Source organism: Phaenicophaeus curvirostris, chromosome 18 (genome assembly GCF_032191515.1).
Source record: "Phaenicophaeus curvirostris isolate KB17595 chromosome 18, BPBGC_Pcur_1.0, whole genome shotgun sequence".
In the NCBI taxonomy this organism is placed as follows: Eukaryota; Metazoa; Chordata; class Aves; order Cuculiformes; family Cuculidae; genus Phaenicophaeus; species Phaenicophaeus curvirostris.
The window spans coordinates 16,366,465-16,391,221 of NC_091409.1; the positions used below are offsets into that span (position 1 = coordinate 16,366,465).

Below are 24,757 nucleotides of genomic sequence, written 5' to 3' on the forward strand. Positions count from 1 at the left end.
CTATACAAATATACCTTTCCAAAGTTCAAGCTCGTCAGATGAAGCCTAAGGAGGGATCTCTGATCTAATTACTGGCTGTCACATGCACCCAAACCCAGTTTGCTCTCCACAGATCCCAGTGACTGCTCTTGGCTCTGGAGCTTGCAAGTTTAGATAGAATCATAGAATCACCAGGTTGGAAAAGACCCATCGGATCATCGAGTCCAACCAAGATCTTCCTTCCAAAGCCCTGGCCATCAGTGCCTGAGACCTGTCAAAGTCTGACAGACACATCCTCCTGAAGGTGTGTCCTGCTTTGCTGAGATCTTGTCTCTCCAAATCCAAGCCTCATCAGCATTTTAGGCAGGAAAGAATTTCTGCTTCCCTTTTTCTGCATCCATCTTCCCCTCTCTTTCCTCATTCATCTCCACACCGATCCATGTTAAAATCTGTGGTCAGAGTTAGAAGCTGAAGCAATCTGATGTGTGAGCTGGACTGGGTAAACAGCTTACATCAAGAGAAGACGAGTTTACACAAAGGCAGGTTAAATCTGCATAGGATTTGCTGCAATATCAGGTAAAATTCATCTTTTCTGTTTTTCCTCACCCAGTCTTTTCCAAACCAAAGTCATGGTGCAGACCAACTCAGAGTTTAGTTTCCATTAAGAAACAATAGCAGGAGCTAAGGTGATTCCTCTTAAGTCAAATTAATTTTTGTATATTTGGGATACACCACAAATATTTCCAAGCTTAAGAAAGCACCACATTGCACATCTTAGAGTGGAAATCCGTGACACCATGGACACTCCAACTAGGACACTTAGTTATTGTAAACAAAGCCCTGAAGGTGTTAAAACACAAGGATTTTATTTCTTTCAAAAGCAGCTGAAGATCTCAAAATAAGTGATTTAGTTTCAACATTCTAGTTCTGAAGGAAGCTGACCCATTACATGAGTTTCACATTTAACCCTACACATTTAGAAAGACTTGGAAAAAACAGCTTAATTTCCAATTTCATTCCCTAGAAACCAGTGTGAGATGAAGAGGAAATGACACAAGGCAGCAGTGAAGGATATCACTGATTACACCAAAATCTAAAACTAATTCCTTGATTAAGAAGCATTAGGAGAAATTTCCACAGAACTGTTCGTAGTCCTTTCTGCAGGTGAAGATGGCACAAATGAGACAGTGAAAGGTTTCCATTTATGGGATCCGAATGCAATCACAGAACAGCAAAGGTGGGAAGGGATTTCTGGAGGTCACCTAGCACAACTCCTCCAATCAGGAGGAATTTCAAAGCTGGATCAAGGTGCTCAGGGCCTTACAGATCTGAAAATCTCCAAGGACGTAGATTCCAGCATTACACACCACTCTCATCACACAAATGGTTTCCTTTTATTCTACAGGAATTTCTCTTGCTGCAAGTGGAAGACGCATGCATAACAATGAGACTTTTAACCTGAAAATATCGCAGACCAGAATAAAAAAGAAAAACAAAAATCCAAAAGCAGAGACTGTTACAACTACTCATCAGCACTATCCAAAAACTCCCTTCCTAAAAGTGTTTAATAATGAACAATGACTCAAATCACATCTTCACATTAAAGGAGTAGAAATTCATCTCTTGGTAGATTTTTCAAGGCAGATGTTAATGTGTCAAAATAACACCTTTAATATTACATTGATCCCTACGCCTGAAAGCTATTCAATACTTTCCCAAAGAAGGACACATGAAGAACAGCAGAGGATTAAAGTCTGTTACAGTTCAAGAGCAAATGCCCAGGAAACAGCAAAGGAACGGCACCAAGTGATACTCCCTCCTTGCTCTCACACCCACATGTAATTCAGCTGAGTGTCCGTCTCTTGTGGGTCCTGCAGAAGCTATTGGCCAGCTTGCCAAAACTCATCTAGACAGAGATTATCAAATAGCTTTGCCTCGGTTCAGTATCTCATTCCTGTCTCATGCACATTTCTCCCACATTAACTTTCAAGCAGAGCTTAGTTTAAAAACATTGCTGACACAGTCATCTCAGAAACAAAATGAGAGCCCTAGTTAGTTCTACATTGATTTTATTCACACCAGTATTACCTTTTCCCCCTCCCTCTCCAAGCTGCATCGCCTTATCCATTTGGAAAACAGCAGATATATTTACCTACTGCATGTCCAACATTGCCGTGAATTCCAAAGAAACCCTCAGAAGAGATTTAAAATGTTCGGAAGAAGGGTGGTCATTATCATAAAGTGTAAGTAAGACATGTTAGTCAGGTGAATAGTGGTACCAACATATGCCAGGCCCAATCGTAAAGAATATCATATTAGTTTAAACCACTGTCATGGAACTGAAGTGCAGAGTCTCTTCTGAGCCTCCTCCACAGTGACTGAAGTTAATGAGTTTGAGCTACCTGGTGGAGAGGCATCCATGGAGCACAACACAATTAGGTATCTGTTCAGCCCCAGTAATCCAATTACTCTTTATCATACGTAATACATTAAAAGTAAAATGATAACAACTCACCTTGCCATGGAATATTCCCTCCCCATCTCAAGAGCCTGACTCCACCTGACGCTCTGCATACTTTCCCAAAGATTCCAGTGGAGGGGTTATCATGGCAACACCAACACCACTCCTCTCCCTACTCTTTCAACCTCCCAATACCTCAAGGGTTTGCAGATTGTGGCAACATCTTTTACTTAATTATCTGGAAATAACAACAAGCTTTTGTGACCTAGAGCCCTTTTCCAGGTGAGGAGCAGATGTCAAACAGGAAGAAAATTCAAAGCGCAATTCACCTGAGCAGTCTATGAGCTTAAGCGATCTCTCTCTTAACAGTTAAGTAAAGAAAGGTTTAGGAAGGTGCTCTGAATCGGCCTAAAATGGCAAGAAATTGATTTCACAAAATCATAGAATTCTAGTATGGTTCGAGTTGGAAGGAACCTTAAAGCCCATCCAGTCTCACCCCTGCCATGGGCAGGGACACCTCCCACTGGATCCAGTTGCTCCAAGCCCCATCCAACCTGGCCTGGAACACCTCCAGGGATGGGGCAGCCACCACTGCTCTGGGCAACCTGGGCCAGGACCATCTTCACAGGAAAACAGTTCTTCAAAAGATCTCATTTCAATCTCCCCTATCTCAGCTCAAAACTGTTCCCCTCATCCTCCCCCTGCACTCCCTGATCCAGAGCCCCTCCCCAGCTTTCCTGGAGCCCCTTTCAGCACTGGAAGCTGCTCTAAGGTCTCTCCAGAGCCTTCTCTTCTCCACGCTGAACAACTCCAACTCTCTCAGCCTGTCCTCGTACAGGAGTTGCTCCAGCCCTCGGATCATCTCCGTGGCCTCCTCTGGACTCGTTCCAACAGCTCCACGTTCTTCCTGTGCCCAAGACTCCACAACTCCCCTCCCTCCCTGCTGATCCCACTGCTTTGGATGCAGCCCAGGACATGGTTGGTTTCTGGGCTGCGAGCCCACATTGCCAGAGAATATGTGAACACAACAAACCACAGGTAGAAACACACAAATAAACAGTACTTGTACACTGGACCCGTGTCCAGTTTCTGTGAATCAAAAACCTCCTTCAGTTTGTCCTTTTCTAAATCCTACGTAGAAATCCCAAAACGCTGCCACTGCTGGGGGTTTTACTGCCACATTATTTCAGTATCAGCTGAAGCTGGAACTCCCTAGCACAACTGTGAGAATACACTTCCCCCCCAGCTTACTGTCAGAGGATACATCACCTCTTGCTGTCACGGAAGTTTTACTATTCCAAAAACAACCCCAAAACTCCAGGCACAAGGCTACACCTCCTGATCTTTGCAAGCTCTATGTGCCTTTTTCAGGTATTTCCACCAGAACACCTTGGGGAGAAATTGCACTGATTTTGCCCAATGAAAAATGATCAGAGGGGCTGTTTCAGCCTGCCAGGCTTCATATCCCTGCTCCAGCATTTGAAAGCATTTCTCTTATGAACAGAGCTCAGAGCTAAGCTTTCAAAGCCCTACAAACAGCATTCCAACAAAGTGTTAACTGCAGAATAAATCAGCCTAAATCCAGGGAATTGTTCCTACAGATTAGAACCTCAACACCAAAGAGAAAGGAGGATGTCCTGCTCCCACTTTATAAATATCCTGGTTTGTTTTGAGCTTGCCACCCGCTCCTTTCATTTGGTGATCTGTCCCTTTATCAGAAGAGACAGGGAATAACGGTTCACATATACTCCATTCTGCTAAGGCTTTAGATGCTTCCAACTTATCCTCTTCAAAGGCATCTTTTTGATACTTAAGAGTTTTGATCTATCTATCATTCTTTACAAGGAACTCATTTCACACCTTTGATCATTCTTGCCAATCCTTTCAGGATCCTTCCTGGCTTCACTGGGTCTTTAGGAGCGACGAGGGGGCCTTAAAGGGGACTCCAGGAAAGCTGCGGAGGACATCACAGAGAGCAGGGATAGGATGAGTGGGAATGGTTTTCAGCTGGAAAAGGGGAGACTGAGATGTGATCTCAGGAAGAAATGCTTTGCTGTGAGGGTGGGGAGGCCCTTACCCAGAGCAGTGGTGGCTGCCCCATCCCTGGAGGTGTTCCAGGCCAGGCTGGATGGGGCTTGGAGCAACTGGATCCAGTGGGAGGTGTCCCTGCCCATGGCAGGGGTGGAACTGGACGGGCTTTGAGGTCCCTTCCAATCCAAGGCATTCTGTGATTCTACAAGACCAGTGCTCACGCAGCATTACCTGGGTACATGGAGGGGTTTACCTGGCAGTCCATCTCCTAGCTTGATCACTGCTATTTTTCCACAAGCATCTAGCCTTCAATTTGTTTTTCCAAACACTGAGATAATATTTTGATAGGCCTGCCTATTATTATACCCCCAAGTTTCCTCTGTGACAGAAAAGCCAATCCAGAGCTCATCACTGCACGCTTACAGTGTTCTCCAGGTATATCATTCCCTATACTGAATTTAAAATGCTATTTCATCATCAATGCCACAAGATTTTCCCACGTTTCCTCAAAGCTAACTCCTCCATTTACCAACATAAATTTATTTTTTTATCAATAATCTAACATCATCCCCTCTCTTCCATGTCTTTTTCTAACTTTGACTTCTCTCTGCTTTTGGCCTCCACGTTATTCTCTGGCAATGCCTGACATTGTGAGAACACTGTATAAAATAGAGCTTCCTTCTGCCTGATTTACAGGTATGCTGGGTGTGACAGGGACAGAGTTAATGTTCTTCGCAGTAGCGGGTTCTGGGCTGTGTTTGGATTTGAGCTGAGAACAGGGCTGATAACACAGCGATGTTTCAGTCCCTGCTGAGCAGGCTCGCACAGCACCAGGGCCTTTCCTGCTCCTCACCCACCCCACCGGCGAGTGCTGGGGTGCACGGGGAGCTGGGAGGGGACACGGCTGGGACAGCTGATCCCAGTGACCCAAGGGATATTCCAGACCATGGAGCCGGGGGAAAAAGAAGGAAGAGGGGGAACATTTGGAACAATGGTGTTTGTCTTCCCAAGTAACCGTTATGTGTGATGAAGCCCGGCTTTCCTGGGAATGGCTGAACACCCACTTGGCCATGGGAAGTACTGAATGAATTCCTTGTTTTGCTTTATTTGTGCATGTTGATTTCGCTTTCCCCATTAAATTGTCTTTATCTCAACCCATGAGTTTTCTCACTTTCTGCTTCTCTCTCCCCATCCCACTGGAGGCAGTGAGTGAGCAGCCATGTGGGGTTTGGTTGCCAGCTGGGGTTAAACCATGCCAACAGGTAAATTTTTACCAGATATCCCAACAGTCCTCGTGCTCTCAAAAATGTCAGTTACTCTTTATTGACTCTCTCTGCCAACCATGCTTCCATAAAGTTTTATTACTTCCTTTTGCCTTCCAGGTGGCTCACTTCCAAGGTGTAAAGTCCCCAGTTTCTTAATGTCTCCTCTTCCATCTCATTCCATGCCTTTGCTCTCTCATCACCTTTCTCTTCCTTTTCTAGTTCTCTAAGAAGAATTTGTGAGAATAATTATGCAATAATGATCCAGTGTAGATTAAGGCTAAGGTTTTACTGCTCTATAGGACCATTTTTGATGCTTCCTCAGTGAAACAGATCAGCATTTCCCTTTAGAAATGTGCCCTAATACTCCACATACCTTCACAAATGTGCAGGCAACCTTATCCAAAATGCCTTTCTCTCCCCATCACTCCCAGAATTGGAAGTTCAGTTTAAAACAATCTTTTATTACATAATTTTAAATCTAAGTGGCTCACATTCTTCCCCCCGATCTCAAGTTTACCTCATTTATTTATTTTTTTAATTAGCCCTTTTATGTACATTTTCGGCCTTTGTGTGTGAGCCACACTAGGTCAAACAGAGGAAAGTGTCCATCCACTGCAGCAGTGGAGAAGTCCTGTACTCCTCGACTTGTTTGAGAGCTTCGGTCAAAAGAAGAACGCAGTGGGAATCATTACAGGCTCAGGTGTTCATTTCTTTTCAAAACAACGTGTTGATCTGATTTAGTTTCAACAGTTCCTCCTAATCTATTTTTAGGCTGTACTCTGGTTTTTTGGACTCTACAAATAATGCTTCTTATGGCAATATTATTCAGCACAGTAAAGTCAGAAGAGATCAGTTTGATTCACCTTCAGACTCTCCAGCCTAGCACAGGGTAATGAAATCTCTGTATAATTCTTTCACCAAGCCAAGCATGCTGGGATTGAGTGGGGTTCTTTGGACTCAGCATTGAGTAACTTTCCATTTAACGAAAGGACCAACACTTGCCATTGCAGCCTGACACACTGGCACCTGATACACTCCTCCTGTTAAATATTCACCTCAGACAGAGTTTAAATAGTTTGGATTTTGCTTACATCAAGCTGTAATCAGAGGAGAAACAGGGAAAGAGGTAAGAACACCATGGCCACCTCCCCTGCGATGACTGTACAGCCAGTCTGGAGTTAAACAGAGACAAACCAGCACCATTGCCCTGTAGACACTGAAAGCTGTTTTCTACCTTTTAATCATCAGTAATAAAACGTGTTGCTCTCCAGCTAGCCTCTGTGTGAGAGAGAAAGACAGCACAGCATTCCTCAGCTGAGCTCTGTACCAGTCCCGTGGTGATGGTGCTCCCCACACCATCTCAATGCAGGTGTGCAGAGGCAGCAGCTGGCTTTGAGATGGAACTGCTCATTCCTTAAAAATTGTGAGTATAGAGCTATGCCAGTAAAAAAATCATGGAACTTTCTAATAGCTGCACAGAAACCACTGCAGTCTTTGTCTGTCTGGGCAGATAAGAGGAAGAGATTCCTCTCCTGCTGCAACTGCACTCAGGAGCTTGGAGGCACCAGAGCTCCTGAGCAGCCCCGGGAGCTCAGCATCTCTGCTCCCTACACCATGGCTGTTCCTGCTCCTTTTATTCACACCCATTCTTGAACCGTGCCGCAGGGATGCAGAGGCAAAGATGTAGAACCCGTCCCTTGATTTATGGAAAGTTGAGGGCCAGCCTCAAAATTGAAGGCCCCAGAGCATGACAAGCGATTTGGAGTCACTCTGCTGGAAGGACCTGGGGTTCTCCTGAAAACATAAAACAAAATTAGAATCTAGTGATTTATTATAGGGCAAAAATACTTCAGTCCTCACTAAAGGAAGCGTTGCAAGATCGAGATTTAAACCCTGTGAGCCTCTTCTTGTGGAAAGTTTTGACAGCACTAAGACTGTATTCACTGAAGCCATTTTTAGGCTAACAAGGCGACTGAATATGGCTTCTATATCAGCAGTTCATTTTAATGTGGAGATGTGACAAAAATAGCAGCCTAAGTGCCACGTTTACAGTCAATCTCCATCCAGAGTGATGTCTGAAGGCTAGAGATCTGAGGAAACATTAACACATCACATCAAAGAAATCAAACCACAGAAAAACAAGATACCCACGTTGCAACACTTCTCAGTTCAGGCAATTAAGGCTTAGGTCAGGAATGAAGCTTTCTGGGGCATACGTTTTCAGCCATTTCAATCTTTTTCCCCAACAACTACTGCCTACCAATCAGAGAACGCACAGAGATTTATATTCTGGAGATCTCCATAAAAGGCTGAATAATATTTCTGCCTCAACACTTCTTATTTTATGAAAATGACATACTGACAGTATTTCTCCTGCCTTTACATAAAGCCTTAAATTCATATCCCTATCCTACTATGAATTTTGTCAAAGGCTACTACACCACACAATGAACTATGTTCTATTTCTTAATTTCTCCTTTCTTAAAGGGAGCACAAGCTGCTCTGGCTGTTTTATTGCTTCCATTGTTAAGAATCTGCTATCTTTATTAAGGAAGAATGAAGCAATTAAAGTCAAGGGGGGCGGAAGCAGTTATCTTTTGAAAGGCTAAAGGAAAAACCTCCACTGCCCTTCTACTACTGACAAAAAAAAAAAAATGTACTGCTCGGTGAATCCCTTCATCTGTCTGAGAAATCTTGAGCAACACAATTTCAAAAGCTGGCATGCGAAGGCTGCCTCGTGCTTCTTCTGAGACCTCAATAAAACAGTTTTTAAATGAGGTAAATAAAGGTGAAGGTTTTTTCCCAGCCCCCAGCCTCTCAGGACAGACGAGGAGAACAGCTCAGCCTCCATGCCGCAGCATCCCTTCACATACCAGTCCTACTGGGAGGACAGCACTGCCTGACAGCGGAGCTGAGGATGCTGTTTGCAGCTCGGCCGCAGGCAACACCTCCCAGTTCTTACCAAAGGCATCTTCTGCTCTGCCTCACAGTGTTACAAGATACCCAGCCATTCCTTGCTATCAAGGTTTCAGTGTCCTCCAACAATTCTGCTCCCTTTGGGATATCTCAGTTAATAAAAAAAACAGGATGACAGACTTCTAAGAAATCTTTAGGGGTCACTGCACTGCCAAGAAAAACTGTCATCAGTGACGAAATATCATTTTCTAACACCTAAAAACATCACCAAAATTGGAATGTATTCACGTGGAACAGGCACAAGACCCCCCTCCGGAGTAACCAAGCAGTAAGCTGTGGCAATTGTTTTGAAGACATTTTTATATTGGTGAGAGTGGCCCAGAATTAATAATAATATAATTATAGTGGCCCAGAATTACCCTTGAAAACACTTCATTTAGGCAATTACTACCAGGCAGAACACTAAAAGCCATCTCTCACAGCATAAGCTGAAGGCCTATCAGAAGGGCTCGATGGTCTCATAACATCAGTGAAGCCCTGGCACCAAAGCTGTTACTTCCCAGATTTCAAAGGAGCATATATATATATATATATATATATATATACTCGGATACAAGAGTAATGAAACCAATAGTCTTCTATAACAGCATCTGTCAGGCTACCCAAAATTTGGGAATCAGTGCCAACATTCCTATGCATTTGCACAGAATTCATGAAGACAAAGTGGGAGCACACGCCATACAAATGTACCAATTCATACCCAACATGCACCAACAGATGAAAAAACAAAATAGCAAAAAGCATTTGGTAAGAAGGGTGCGAGAATTCTCCATTCATGTCTGGTCATGACTGGCTTGGGCTGGAGAGGGGTCAGAAAGGCTGTGTGCATCCATACTCAGTCCAGTCATCTTTACTGGAGGGGGAATAAAATCTCCCATTCACCACCGAAAATACAGTTGTTGTAGAAAGTAAGGATTTCTTTGGGAAGGAATGGTGTTTCTTATCCTTGCATCTCCAGCACCTACGCTCTCTAGCAGGCCACCACCAAAGTTTGGAAGAACCAGGATACACCCCCAGGAAATCATGTCGGCAAAGGTCTGACTTCATTGCAGCTTGGAAGTGGAAACCTGGGAGTGACAGGGAGTGCTGCAGAAAAATCAATCAAGGCCAGGAAAACCTCTGAGCAAGAACCACATGTCTGAGACTGCTCCCTCCGTTACAGCACGTCCAGATAAACATTAGTCAGCAGTTACTTGCACAAAGCAGTCTGGACACATATCCTCCTACCACGTGCGATACAGCCAGACAAGTGGATATTCAAGCACAATGAATAACCTCAGCTCAAGGACAGCAAAATCAACCTAGCTTTAAGCCCCATTAGCTTGGTTTTTTTAAGGAGCATCCTCCACATGCAACTGTCACACTCCTCAAGTGCACATAAATGATCCTTTTGGGTGCAGGAACCAGGAGAAACACCGACAGTTCATATTTTCTAAGATTCAGAATGCTGCTGAAGGGATTAGAGAAACAGCTTTTGTGAGTGAGAGAGATCACACAAGCACCAGGTGTTTCCTGAAGCTTGATCAGAAGCTTCATCCCTGGAAACATTCAAGGTCAGGTTGGACAGGGCTCTAAGCAACCTGATCTGGCTAAAGATGTCCCTGCTCCTGCAGGGGGGCTGGACTGGATGAACTGTAAAGGTCCCTCCCAATCCAAACCATTCTCCAAACCACTCACTTTGTGTTGCTTGTGGCTTTTTAGTAGAAGTCTGAAAAAGCTTTGGGATCCCCTGGAATCACAACTTGCCTCGGCTCCTGCTTTGTGTGGTCAGCCCCATGACTGTGTCCAGGAGCAGAACAGCCATCAGCTCTGAGACTATTTAAAAGACAGTTAAAAGCACACATTAAGTGTCCAAAAGGTAAGGAACATCTGAGTATGGCCCAGCGGGTGCACTGCTTCTGCTCAGCAAGCTCAACAGAATCTCTTAATCCTTGACTCTCTCCTGGCAAGATCCCCCACACCATCAAGTTCCGAGGCTGGGGTACAGCAGGGTCCCATCAGCCCACAGCCTGTTTCCACTCCTCGCTGGGAGGACAGGGACTGCAGGCTTTCCAAAATCCCAAACTATTTGAATTTCTTCTTGGAGGCAGAGACAATCTGAAGTTCTTCACTAACTCTTTGGTACAGGCAAAGCCACAACCTCCTCTGTGCTTTTGTATTCTCTCTGCTGGGAAACTCCAGCCCTTTCTGCAATCTAGACATTTGTGTTGAAATCTTCACAATGGTGGGCCAGGCACTGTAAAACTGCAGCTGATGATCTTAGGTTGCTCTGTGCCGATTCCTATCACAACCCTTCAATTCCATGGCAGAGTGGTGAGAAGAGAACGAGCGTGGTACCAAACACTATAAGGTGACAAATGCCAGGGATATGTTAAAACCCAGCACTTGCTGACTGACACTGGAGCGCAAGGCCTCACCAAGGAGACATCTTGACAGACAATCTTCTAAACAATTCCTCCTTCCCTCGCTTTCTTACAACACTACAGCAGTAGCTGTACTGTTTGCTTTATATGGGTATTACACTGTGTAAAATCCTGCAGAACAATACACCTCTTAACGCAGTGTCCTTGCTGCCAACCAGAAGCCAGCAGACCTGTGGTCCCATAGTTTAACTCCCAGCTCCAAGGTACTCCCAGACTCCCCGTGATGCCACCACAGCACAACTGCACTCACCTTTGTGGAGACAGAGACCACTTACTACCGGATGAGCTGGCAAATTATGTGACTTATTAGCCAAAAATGAAATGGATGCAATACCTGCAGGCGTTGCACCCACTTACTGCTGCAAGTAACCAAAAGCATTGAGGGCATACGAGCATTCTCAATGAATTATTTATTTTAAGAATTAATGTTTCCAATCAACTATTTATCTTAAAAACATGGGGAAAGTATAACTTAGTTCTGTGGATGAGCAAATCCATGTGCAGATTTTCACCAAGCCCTCTGTCTTTCTCTCCCAGCCGATGGATAAGGCTCGACTGGATCATAAAATGACAAAACATCTTCCCTGGCTTTAGTGAGGACCATAAGAAATACATTTGGTAATCTTTCCATCCAAACAGAAGGAAAAGGCCTAACTTGTAATGAGGACCAAGTCAGAATGAACTACTGAAAGAGAGGAAATTGAGATGAGATCTTGGGAAGAAATGTTTTCCTGGGAGGGTGGGGAGGCCCTAGCCCAGGCTGCCCAGAGCAGGGGTGGTTGCCCCATCCCTGGAGGGGTTCCAGGCCGATGGGACTTGGAGCAACCAGATCCAGTGGGAGGTGTCCCTGCCCATGGCAGGGGGGTTGGAACTAGATGGGCTTTGAGGTTCCTTACAACTCAAACCACTCCATTATTCTGTGATTCCATGATACATAAGCAAACCATCACAGATAAGAGTACCATGCAATGGTTAAAAATGTGTGTTTATCAAGTGATGAATGTGTGCTGGCTTGACACCCCCAACACGATTCTATTTGGCCCTGCCATGGCTAGAGAGGTAAACATGCAGCACCTGAATCGGCAGCACAGAGAAGCAGATTTAAACCACTCCCCAAGCCCTCACCTTCTACAATCTGAAAAATAAAGCACAGAACCACATACAAGCCCTGTTTTCTGCAAGGAAACACACCAGCCAAGTCAAATAATCATACAATTACGCAAATCCAGCTTTTCTTTTTGCCTATCCAGAGGTAGAAACACCTACACAAACTGAAAAACCCAGACCTCGGTGGCCAATCAATACATTTCAAATCTACCACAGCCAAAAGAAACTGTTAGAAACAGAGGCATCTGACTTCAGTTCTTCACACGATGACAACAAAAAAAAACCCTCAGCAGAGAACTATCATGATGTATGACAACAGAACTAGTGAATCTGGAGATGAATTTTCAAGAACACACCTGAAAATCCTGTCTAGTGATCAGAATTTTCATTAAAGATTTACATCTTTTGTATTTAGGAAATGTAATTTGTATTTTGTATTTTGAATGTACACAAATCCCAAATAATTCTAACATTTACAAAACACTTCAAGGACATCAGCAACAAAATTTGTGCATTTCCAGTTATTTATTTTTGAAATATTTATGATGCAATTGTTCCTAATGGATTAGAATGAAGTCCATACACAGGATTAAAAGTACTACTAGATCCCTATTAATTTACATAATGCACTAAAACCCCTCCTTATTCATTGCCCTTAAGGAATTCCAGATATTAACCCATGATTGGATTGGTTTTCTGCCTCAGCACAGTGAAAACGTCCAAGCAGCAGTCACAAAACCAATCAAATTAGTACCAAGGTGCAATTCGTGCACCAGCTCACCCTAATCTAACTACAGCATCAAATGCACACCAGTTTGGAACAAGAAGTGCAAGTCTGTGCTCAGACACTGACGCTGCCTTCAGTCTAGACTAGAGCTGAGCCTCTAAGGTCACCAATTCCAGCAGCAGCGAGCTCAGAAACGTGCACTTACCCAACTGAATTAGCTCTAATTAAATCCCCACATTTGTACATCATCAGTACAGCAACACTAAATCAGCATTAACGTATGATTTGTTGGGTTCATTTCCAGACAGATCTCTTTCCAGACTGGATCCATGGCATAACAGCAGGAATGCTGGAAGGGAGCGGCAGGCAGGGCTGAGAGGACAGGCAGAACCTCACTGCCAGCAGGGGCGTTCATGGGCATATGTTTATAGCGGTGATGGAACTGCAACACAAGGTAACATCCAGATATCACAGAGAGAACTTCAGCAGCCCTGAAGAATAAATGGGAAAGCCTTCAAGAGGACTAGTAACTAGCTGAAAACAGATGACAGAGAGTAAGCATAAATAGCCAATTTTCCCAGGGAGGGAGACTGCCAGGAGCCTTTTGCTGTGCTCAGCTATACCCTGTATTCATAAACGATCCAGAAAAGGGGGCAAGGAGCAGAGTGAAAGTCTCCTGAGGATATCATCTATTCTGATAGCAAAGAGAAGGGCTGACTGAAGACAAACAGAAAAGCCCTATGAGACTGAATCATCAGGAAATAATAGATAAAATTTAGTGCAAATAAAGTCACAGCCTGAAGAAAAATGATGCTAATTTCACACAGAGAATGATGTGCTCCAAATTGATCATTAACATTCAGAAAGTCCTGCTGGAGTCATGACAGACTGATAAAACCATCAGCTCATAGCCATTCAACATACAAAAAAACCAAACCTAATGTTAGGAAATTTTAATCAAACCACCATATAAAGCTATGGAATGCTTGCAGCTTAAATCGTGGATGTAGTGCCTGCTCCCTCATTTCAAGAGGACACAACAGAAAGGAAAAACATTTTTAAAAAGGAAACAAGGTTTGAAAAGATGAATAATGAAGAATAATCAATTAGGCTCGGGTTCTTTTGCCTGGAAACACATCACTGCAGTGCCACAGGATAGAAGCCTATAAAATGATCGGCTGCATGGAGGAGGTAAATAGAGATCGCTATTTGCAAACAAGACAAAAGCCAAGAGACATGAAATGAAGCCAGCAGCCGTCCAGTTCAAAAGGAAGAAAGCAGAGGCAGTCAGCACCCACATCACTCAGTGCTCTGGAAGACCTCCTCTGGGACAAGGCAGAGCTGTGCATTAAATGGACTGGAGACAGGGTACATTCACAGAACAATACATTAGCTATTAACAAAATAAATGCAAACAACATCTGCTTCTTGTCATCCTACAGCTGAGAAGAGAAAAGAGGGCTATCAGACAGAGGTTTATATAATTTGTCCTGACCTTATGTTCTTCCCTTTTTGGTCACAGTCAGGAAAGAACAGCAGACTCGATGATTCCACCTGATTCTATGGCTGTTCTGACACTGCAAAAATCAGTTCCATCTCTGGTGCTCCTCAACCTTTCTTTGAACTCACCCAAGTTGCCTACCTGGCAAAAGCTGATCTTCCAGGGAGATGGGGGACACAGCGGGGCTGGATTAGTGCTCTGTTTATTTCGCAAACTGAACTGGTTCAGGAAAACATCCGGGGAATGTTGGAGGTAGTACCAGACAAAGTAAGAACAGGACCAGCCCTTTTGCATGCCAGCCAGCCATCAGATCAGTTTAAGATGTAGCACGCAGCTTCACCACCGCAGAGGAAAAGGAATCAGCAGATTGCCTGTATCCTCTGTTTGAACACACGGAGAAAAGCCACAACTTCAGCTCTCAGGGTGGGGGAAGTCAGTTTCACATTTTTAATCCATCTGGTAATTACAAAGAGAGTCTGGTTTATACACAACTGAACAGTAAAGGTTACTTTAAAATTAAACATCACATTTACAACCTCCACTGTATTTACACAGTGTAAATTAAGGAACACCCCTCTGGCAAACTAAAACCCGATGTAAACACAGAAATGCATCCAAGCCTGGTAAGGATAATGGCCAAATGGAAACAAAGCAATTCCTTCCCATGCTTCTCACAGCGCCAATGTGATTACTGCATTACATGGTGCTACCTCAGTCACAGGAGTCAAGGGGATATGACCAGATGGGAAAAGGTGAATAATCAATATGAATGTGTTATTAAAAGTCCAACAGGTGTCATTTACAATTCAGAATTTACGAGAACAGAACTGAAGACCAAGTGAGATCATTAAAATCTCTCATCAACTTGATTCACACAGTAGAGGGCACGGTCACCCAGTCCTTCCCAAGACAGGACCAAATTACAACCGCTTTGTTTATTAACTGACCTCATCTTGCCAGAACATGGAGAATTTCTGTGGAAAAGCAACACAGAATTGTATTATCTTTCCGAAACCCCATTTATATGACAATGAAACCACTGAGATGCTTCAAGACACGTATCAGGAGCATTTTCTTCAACATTACACAGATAAACAGTGGCAAAATACTCCCCTGTTCTCCTTTAACTCGGGGATTAAACCATGCTGTAATAATTATGGACACAAAAAGTCTTAACCAGCACTGCACAACTATCCAACACAAGACTTAAGAGTCGTCAGCAGCAGAGGCATATTTACTGGTACCCAGATACAGCTGGCAGATGAGGAGCACAGTTAAGCCCTGATAATGGAGAGTTATGGTGTCAGCACTGCCTACAGAAATAGAACTCCCAGAGTGCTTGGCTTCACCTTCCCAGAAGCAACAGTGGCGGCAAACCAGACAAGCAATTACTTGTGAGAATGACAATTAAATAATTAAAAATTAAAAGCCCTATTCTGTTACACATAAAAACCAACCCCTCCTCCAGAAAATTAAAGCTGATTTGCTTCCTCCTGTTTATTTTTGTGTTTAGATTACATAATGACCACAGTTTTTTGAGCTTCTTACTGAAAATATACCTATGTATCACCCCTTTGCTCTAACGTTTGCCTTGAGCATGCAGCAGAGGAACATTTAAGAAAACTGTCCTAGAAGCATCTCTAAGAACATTTCCCAGTATATCCCTAAGGAACCAAAAATGATCTGGTATGTAATTATGTCTCTGAAAGCTAAAGGTACCACTGCACCAATGCTTTCCACTGAAAACCACTACTGCCACATATGACCAATGTGAAATATGAGCTGCAACCAGCAGCACTGAAAGATTTCTGAAGGTGATCTGAAATGAGGAAAATGCAACTTAAACAGGTTGGCTCATTTCAGTTAGTTTTTCATTTTAGAAACAAAATTAGTAGAATCATAGAATGGTTTGAGTTGGAAGGGACCTCAAAGCCCATCCAGTTCCAACCCCCTACCATGGGCAGGGACACATCCCACCGGATCCTGCTGCTGAAGGCCCCATCCAACCTGGCCTGGAACACCTCCAGGGATGGGGCAGCCACCACTGCTCTGGGCAACCTGGGCCAGGGTCTCCCCATATATACCTGGGAATATAAATACAGCCTCCAATAACATCGCTTCCAGCAGTTGTTTAATTTTCACTTTAGAACATCTCCAGCCAAGTATGGCCCACATGAAGACAAGTTTCAGTGTCTCCTGTGCCACATACAAATTATGTTTCAAAATCCCAAACAAATAAATGAGAGCGGAACAGTAGCTGCAGGCCCTGAGCCCTCTTCACAGTCCCAGTCCAACAGCCAGTAATCAAACTGCTCCCTCAGGAGTCTCCCCCAGTTCAGTGAGGGGCACGTTTGTTGAGCTCCGCTCCACGGCTCCAAGTATGCTGTTGTGCTGGAAAAGTTGTGCACTGATTTGACACTCTGCTCTTGGACTTCACATTGCCCTTTTGCTTTTTGCCACGGACAGATACAACACAGCGCTAAGCACGGCTCCAGGGTTTGGAAGACTTGGCCTCTTGTTTCTACGGGAAAGGAAAGGCAAAACTGGTGCAACAACCCTCACGCGCTCCTGTCTGAACATCCCTGTGTGAACATCGCTGTCTGAACACAGACAGGAGATATGTGAGTGTGCCCAATACAAGAAGCAGCGGATTCTTCTTTGCTTGTAACCCCTATCTTCTCACCCCCTTGGTATCCAAGCAGAAAACTCTTCTGAGTTTCCTAGATCCAACCCCTCAACACTCAGCAGCCCTTTCCCATTCTCCGGAGCAGGCACGTGTTGCCCCAGTGCTGCAACAGACCTCAGTGGAGATCCACGTGCTGTGCCCATGCTGCATCACAATGTGATCACACACCTGCTATGGACTCCTCAGACTTGAGAGGACAAACAGGGCTGGACACCAGATATGAGAGGAAACACAAACCGGACCAGATGCCAGACTTGAGAGAAACCATCAACCATACCAGGCACCAGGCTCCCCGCTGGCAACGGAGCACCCTGAGGCATCGCCCCTGGGCCAGCATTCCCAGCACCTCCCGGGCACCCCATGCCAGTGCTACACAGTGTCCCCTGCTCTGCGACACCATGGTACCTGTTCTGGACTTTATAAGGATGGTTTTTAACACAGTGGAAGCATCCAGCCTCACTACAGAGTACTGAGCCGCTCAGGACTGACACTCGGTGTAAAAATCATAGAATCATAGAATAACCAGGTTGGAAGAGACCCACCGGATCATCGAGTCCAACCATTCCTATCAAAAGCTAAACCATGCCCCTCAGCACCTCGTCCACCCATCCCTTAAACACCTCCAGGGAAGGTGAATCAACCACCTCCCTGGGCAGCCTCTGCCAGGGACCAATGACCCTTTCTGTAAAGAATTTTTTCCTAATGTCCAGCCTAAACCTCCCCTGGTGGAGCTTGAGGCCATTCCCTCTCGTCCTGTCCCCTGTCACTTGGGAGAAGAGGCCAGCACCCTCCTCTCCATAATCCCCTTTCAGGTTGTAGAGAGCAATGAGGTCTCCCCTCAGCCTCCTCTTCTCCAGGCTAAACACCCCCAGGGCCCTCAGACTTGTTCTCCAGCCCCTTCCTCAGCTCCGTTGCTCTTCTCTGGATTTGCTCCAGAGCCTCAACATCCTTCTTGTGGTGAGGGGCCCAGAACTGAACACAGGATTCGAGGAGCGGTCTCCCCAGTGCCAATGGAACATTGACCCAAAGCAATGAAGCGAGCCAACAAAAACCCTGCTACAGGGAATCCTTTCCTGTCACACGCTGACAGGGCTGCACTGAATTACAGGAAAACACCCTGTTTCAGTGTCCAAAGTCAATAACACAGCTGAGAATCCTGAGATCCAAACACCACAAGGCACAGGCAGGAATGGGAGCGAGCAGACAGCCCACAACACCCCAGAAAATCCATCTCTGCGACCAAACCCAGGACAGCGTACAACATTCCCAGTTTTCCTGGTGAATCCCAGTATGACAAAGGATATTCCCAGTTTTCCCAGTGAATTCCAGTATGATGAGGGATATTCCCGTTTACCCAACGAATCCTGGTATGACCAGGGATATTCCCTGTAGTTTTCCCAATGAGACCAGGGCTATCCCTGTTTTTCCCAGTGAATCCCGGTACGACCAGGGACATTCCCAGTTTCCCCGGTGAATCCCAGCATGACCAGAGACATTCTAAATTAATCCTGGCACGACCAGGGATATTCCCGGTGGATTTCGCGGTAAGTCCCGGCAAGCACAGGGACATTCCTGGTTTTCGCGGCGAACCGCGGTACGACCAGGCACACTGCCTCTCCCGGGAGGGAGCGGCGCTGTCCTGCGGCGGAGCGGAGCCCCGGCGCCTCCATCCCGGGCAGCGCCCCCCGCCCCCGGACACCTCCCGGCCGACGCGGGGCGGGCGCGCGGAGCCGCAGCGCTCACCTGTGCCGCAAGCGCCTCCGCAGCTCCGGCAGCGGCATGCGGGGAGCCAGGAGCCTGCGCGCTGCGCCGCCGCCCGCACATGCGCGGCGCCGGGACTACACCGGCGGCGGGAGCCGGGGCGCGGGAAGCGCCGCTGGCGCCCCCTGCGGGCCGGAGGGTGCCGGTGCGCGCAGAGCCCCGCGGGGACCCGAGAGGGAGGCAGCGCCTGCCGCGAAGGGCGGAACAGCTTGATTTGAGCTACAAAAAAGCTTCACCCCGGCTGCTAACCCGCTCTGCGCACGTCCCGCTGCAGTCCAGGGGGAGCTCGGAGCAGACCGAGGGCTCCGGGCGGGACCCCGGGGGAGGGGAAAGAGGCTGGAGCACGAACCTTGTGAGAGGAGACTTGAGGGAGCTGGGGCGGCTGAACCTGGAGACAAGGAGCCCGAGGGGAGAGCCCGTCACCGCCTGCAGCTGCGGGAAGGAGGGTGGGCGCGGGGCTCTGCTCCCAGGCCGCAAGCGGTCGGGCAGGAGGAAAAGGCCTCGAGTGGCACCAGGGGAGGCTTAGATTGGACATCAGGAAAAATTTCTTCGTGGAGAGGGTTCTCGGGCCCTGTCATCTTGGTCCCTGTGCCCATTGCCCTTTCCCGAGGGTCGCCGTCCCGAACACACAGCCCAGCACCACACCTGGCCCTTCCTGCTGCTCCCCAAGGGGTGTACGCTCCCCTCTGCCTCCTGCTGCCTTCTTGCCCCTTTCCAATGAAAATTCCTGATTCCCAGGACAGTGTGCTATCCCCAATACCTCTCGTGGTGCTGTTTTATCCCTCCAGAGGTGAGGCTGGATTCTTGGGGAGCCAAACGTACACGCTGTTTCCCTCCCCCAGGTGGCTCTGGCACTGAGCGAGGATGAGCACTGGGCAGCCCTCCCTGGTTGCCGTTATCCCTCTGTCCCATGGCTCCAGGCCATGCTCCATCCTTGAGCGCTGCCATCCTGAATGGACAACCCTGCGCCACGCCTGGAGCTTCCCACTGCTCCCCTGGCACCGTGTGCTCTCCTCCACCTCCTGCTGCCTTCCTGTTGTTCTCCAATGGAAATATTTGTTTCCCAGGACAGTGAGGCGTCCTCAGCAGCTCTCACAGTGACGGCAACCAGGCCAGAGCCTGCACTACCGCCTGCGTCGGGCCCAGTTTGTTTGGTGTTTTCCCTGCAGATGCCAGTTTGGATTCTTGAGGGGCCAAACCAACGTGCTGTTCTGGCACTGGGTGAGGGTGAGCGCTGGGGACCCTCCCCAGTCGCTGTTATTCCTCTGTCCCGGTGCCTGCTGCCCTTCCTTGAGGGCCTCCATCCAAGGCCATGCCTGGCCTTGAGGGCCAGGACAGTCAGCCTGGCGCCTCCCGCAGCTCCCCGAGGGTGTGCGCTGTCTTTGTGCCCCTCTCCCATGGAAATTCCTGCTTCCCAGGACAGCGGGGCTTCCTTCCCTCCGCAGGGCCCGGCCCCACACATTAAAAACCAAGCATGGCCCCATCTCCGTTCGTGCCGTGGCTTCTGGTGCCCCCCCGCGGCCCCGCGCGCCGCCAGCCCCGGTCCCTCAGACACTCGAGGTGCTCCCGGCGGCGGAGCGGGGGAGGCGGAGCTGAGCCGGTGCAAACACTGAGCCGGAGCGAGCAGCACCGGCTCACCCGGCCCCTGGGCTCGTCCCAGCCCCGCGCGGCACCGCTGGGTGCCCGCCGCTCCCCGCCCCGCACCTCTAAGTCTTCCTCACATCGCTCCCCTGAGCCGCCCGGGATCCTGACACCTCCCTCAGAACTCGCTGCTACTTTATCGCCTTTTCCCACTTCCCTGTTATGACCAGCAATTTGTGCCTGTCTCTGCCCAGCGAGCCTAACACAGGCCCAGAGCCTTTTCCTCTGCCTGCAGCCCCTCTTTGAGGCGGCGTCGGGAGCTGCTGTGCTGGAGAAACCTCCACTCAGGCACTTGTAGGTGGCTGCAGCCTGACCTCCCACCACCGAGACCTAGCAGAGGCGATACAGGGAACACACGAGGAGGCATTTTAGGTAAATAACACCCCCGTAAGGCAGGCAGACGAGTCCAGCTCTTCAGCCTGTCAGCCAGATAGTGCTTCCAAGGCGTTGGTAGCAAAGTGGAGTTCATCGGTTGTCTTCAGGCTCCTGGAGTGAGTGCGGTTCTGACCTCAGTTCTTTGGAAAACACCCTGCAGATCCAGGTGGTCCGCGGTATCGAATGCCAACTCTGCTTCTCAAGAGTCAGATTCAGTTCGGCACCACAGAGTTCAGCAGGGTCACAACACACTCGGGCCTGGAGGCAAGCAGTGCTCCGTTTTGTTGCATTTGGCACAACCCTCCCAACCCCTCCATTCTTTATAGCGCCCCACTGCCTGGCTTTGCCAGGCCTGTACATGGAAATTCAAGGCTGGAGTGACCAGCTCTCCCATAAGCTTCCTAGGTCAAGACAGACACCTCCCATTCCTTGAAGGAACTGCCAGCAAGAAAACAGGATCCAAGCTGGGGTTGTTTAGCCTGGAGAAGAGGAGGCTGAGGGGAGACCTCATTGCTCTCTACAACTACCTGAAAGGAGGTTGTGGAGAGGAGGGTGCTGGGCTCTTCTCCCCAGTGACAGGGGACAGGACAAGAGGGAATGGCCTCAAGCTCCACCAGGGGAGGTTTAGGCTGGACGTTAGGAAAAAATTCTTCACAGAAAGGGTCATTGGGCACTGGCAGAGGCTGCCCGGGGAGGTGGTTGATTCACCTTCCCTGTAGGTGTTTAAGGGATGGGTGGACGAGGTGCTGAGGGACATGGTTTAGTGATTGATAAGAATGGTTGGACTCGATGATCCGGTGGGTCTCTTCCAACCTGGTTATTCTATGATTCTATGAATGTGTACCCAGCAGAGGATGATGAGGGCTGGCTGGCCACTGAGGGATGGGAGAGCTGGTCTGGGCAGGGGCCTTGGCAGCCAGAGCACCGTGCTGTGAGTGTGAGTGAGGGCTGGGAAGCAGAGGGCTCTCCGGTTAGAAAGACAGTTGGGGTCGGCGTTCCTTGGTGCTTTTGCAGTCATCCAGTTGCATGTCATGTGGGTGACATGCCCTGGCACAGTGAGGCTGTGGGCTCAGGCGCCGAGGGGACAGGGCTGCTGAGGCAGCTTTCACGTGAGCCCTGGGTGCACCAGCTGATTTCACACCAGGAGAACACGAGTCATTGCTCATTTCCAAACAAGTCAGGTACAAACTTTCTCATGTCAGTCTAAATCCCTCACAATGCTCATGAGTCAAACCAAGAGATCAGTAGCAATGAAGCAACTACTCTACCCATCCAGGTCTGTAGTTCAAAATATTAAGACAAGGTTGAAATAATATTATGTTTTAATTCAATTAATTATTTTTTAAGCTTTATAGAAAAATGGTAGTAAAACCATGTTAGGCCAACTTAACCATCATCCATCATTGTGCAATGTGCATAGTGAGTGCAACAAAGGAAAGTTGTACTTGGAAAATAACAGATAACATTCGGTCTGTCTCTGTCAATCACTCTTCTGCCTAATCCAAGTCAGATTTTCCCAAATACTGTTGGGTTTTTTTTCTGCAGTCAGAGATGCCAGAGCACCTTTGCATGTTTGCATTCAGCTCTCTCCAAGGAGAGGGTGTCTTCCAGGTATCAGCTTTGACAGACTCCCCATCAAAGCATTGAGCTAGAAGGCTGCTGTGAGTGCTCTGGTTCTGCAGGTAGTTAAAAACCGAACATTTTCCCCCCGATAGCTTTTCTGACAGCATGGAAAGCAGCATGCAGCATTTGCAGCTGCAGGGCAAGGTACAGGGAGCCTACCCCATTTTTTTTTTCCCCATAGGAGACTCATTTGAATCTTTGAGGGCCACCTGGGGTGATGAATGGCTTTTTTCCACCAGACACCAGGAAGGGCCCTTAGCAGGCACCTCTGTATTCTGTTAGAGCAGTCAGGGGCACAGTGGGGTACAAACATAACTATGCCATCTATACGTACAAATGCCTTATCAGGTTCATTCACATCCAGTGAGCCAGTGCGATTTCCCACACCTTTTCAGTTCTGTGCAGAGAGCAAAGCTGCCTGGATCCAGTGGGCAGAGCTGTCCCTGCAGCAGTACTTGGAGCCTGCTCTCCTGCAACTCTGCCTCACCAGGATGGGGCTCTTTCCAAACATATTCGCAGGCTACAGAAGTCCTGATGGCTCATTTTCAGTCACAGATGGAGAATGAAGAAAGGTGCTACACTTTGAGGCCAGAGATTGGTGGAGAACAGCAAGCTGTGCAAGAGGATCTGATGTAAAGGCACATGTTTCCAAAGCGCTGAACACCCAGAATGTTCACTGCATGGCATGCTGGCATCAAAATGAGCCCTTGGCTCAAGGCTGCTGCTCTCAAAGAACTCTTGCTCCTTCCCCATAGGACAGAGCACTGTAACACCGTGTTCTGAAGGCAGAGTTGCAGAGCTCATTTCTTTCTATCACAGGCGATGAGTCACTGGTGTCTTTCTGGGGTTTTCATAAAGCAGAAGAGTTGAAAGGAGCACTCTTCTTATTTTACTGGCATGTTGAAAAACACCTTCCACATCATCACAGCACACCCATTGTATTGACTATTTATGGAGCAGTCTAAGTGGGGCACCACAGCCTAATGTGCTAAAAAAGGGCAGCACTGAGGCTGTTTCTCGAGCAGAAAGCTGATTTCTATAGGTGAAATGGTTTATGGCTGAGGGACACAGGAAGGGTGTGGAAGGTGCAAGACTCTTCTGCTCATTTTCAGCTCCTGTTTCTTGCCAAGCTGTGCCTGGTGCTGGGCAGCCGGGAGTGCTGGCTTCTGGTGTGCAAACAGAGGTTGCCCCATGCCTTCCAGCCTAGAAAACAGATCTCATCAAATTCCTTTTTCTTATTTATAAAACCATTCCTTTCCTTCAGTAAATGTTTACTTTTTTAGTACTTGCTTTCTCTGTGTTCACTTTCTAGCAAGTATTAATGGAAACCAAAGCAATGAATGTTAAGCATGCCTGCAAGTGCAACTGCAGAGTAGAGGTGTATAGCAAAGTAATGGGAACTGTGAGACTGTCACTGATGGACAGCATTTGTGAACTTCTTTTTCTAGCAAAGCTCTAAGTGGGACACCACCACCAGGGTTACACTAAAGGATGGGTGAAAGTCTTCACAGGACACCTGTGTCATGGTTTCAATGCAGAAGACCAGGCTGAGGAAGTAACCAAAGTATCCAGATTAAAGCTATAGACATGGATGTATCTGTACATAAACTAATGGTTGTGATTATAGGTCTGCTTTATATGATAGGTATTAATAATGTATTACTTATATACATTATATGTATGATGTATACTGATGTAACTGATATCATATGGAAATAGAATTAACTGAATGCAAGGTCTTCGAGACCAAGTATTTTGGGCTGGAGCTCTGAACTGGAAATATGCTCAAAGTGTGTAAAATAATCAGTGAATTAAATCATGAATGATAGAAGACTGTACAGAAAATGCATGGTGCAGTGTAATAAGGAACAGATGAAATGCTGATAAAACAGAGCTGTGGCTTATATTTGAGCTCCTGAAGGTCAGACATCAATGCACAACCCTTGTCTGCAGGACACCTGTGTGACAAACCCAGTGTCTAATTCAGCTGAGCAAAAGCAGCCCTATTCTCCGCAGGATTCAGGACTGCAGCAGATGGTTGTGGGCAGCGACTGCTTTCTGGGTGTGCAAGGTGGGTTGGTGCCCAGGATTTCTGCCCAGCTGGGTGCAGAAGGAGAGGAAGCAGGCGGGGGAGAGGAAGGCCCTGGGGGGAGCAGCGGGACACAGGTGGGATGATAAACACCTCTGTGAGACCCAAGGTC

General features: G+C 47.2%; 1 protein-coding gene across 3 annotated transcripts in view; it reads right to left on the minus strand.

Annotated features, from left to right (window-relative positions):
* Window positions 1-19,005, minus strand: part of NDRG3 (NDRG family member 3) — a 69,910-nt gene extending 50,905 nt beyond the window's left edge. For all 3 annotated transcript variants that reach the window (XM_069872210.1, XM_069872209.1, XM_069872208.1), the window contains exon 1: window positions 18,900-19,005. The gene's annotated coding sequence lies outside the window, so the exon portion shown is untranslated. The remainder of the gene's footprint in view (window positions 1-18,899) is intronic.
* Between the last annotated feature and the right edge of the window lie 5,752 nt (window positions 19,006-24,757).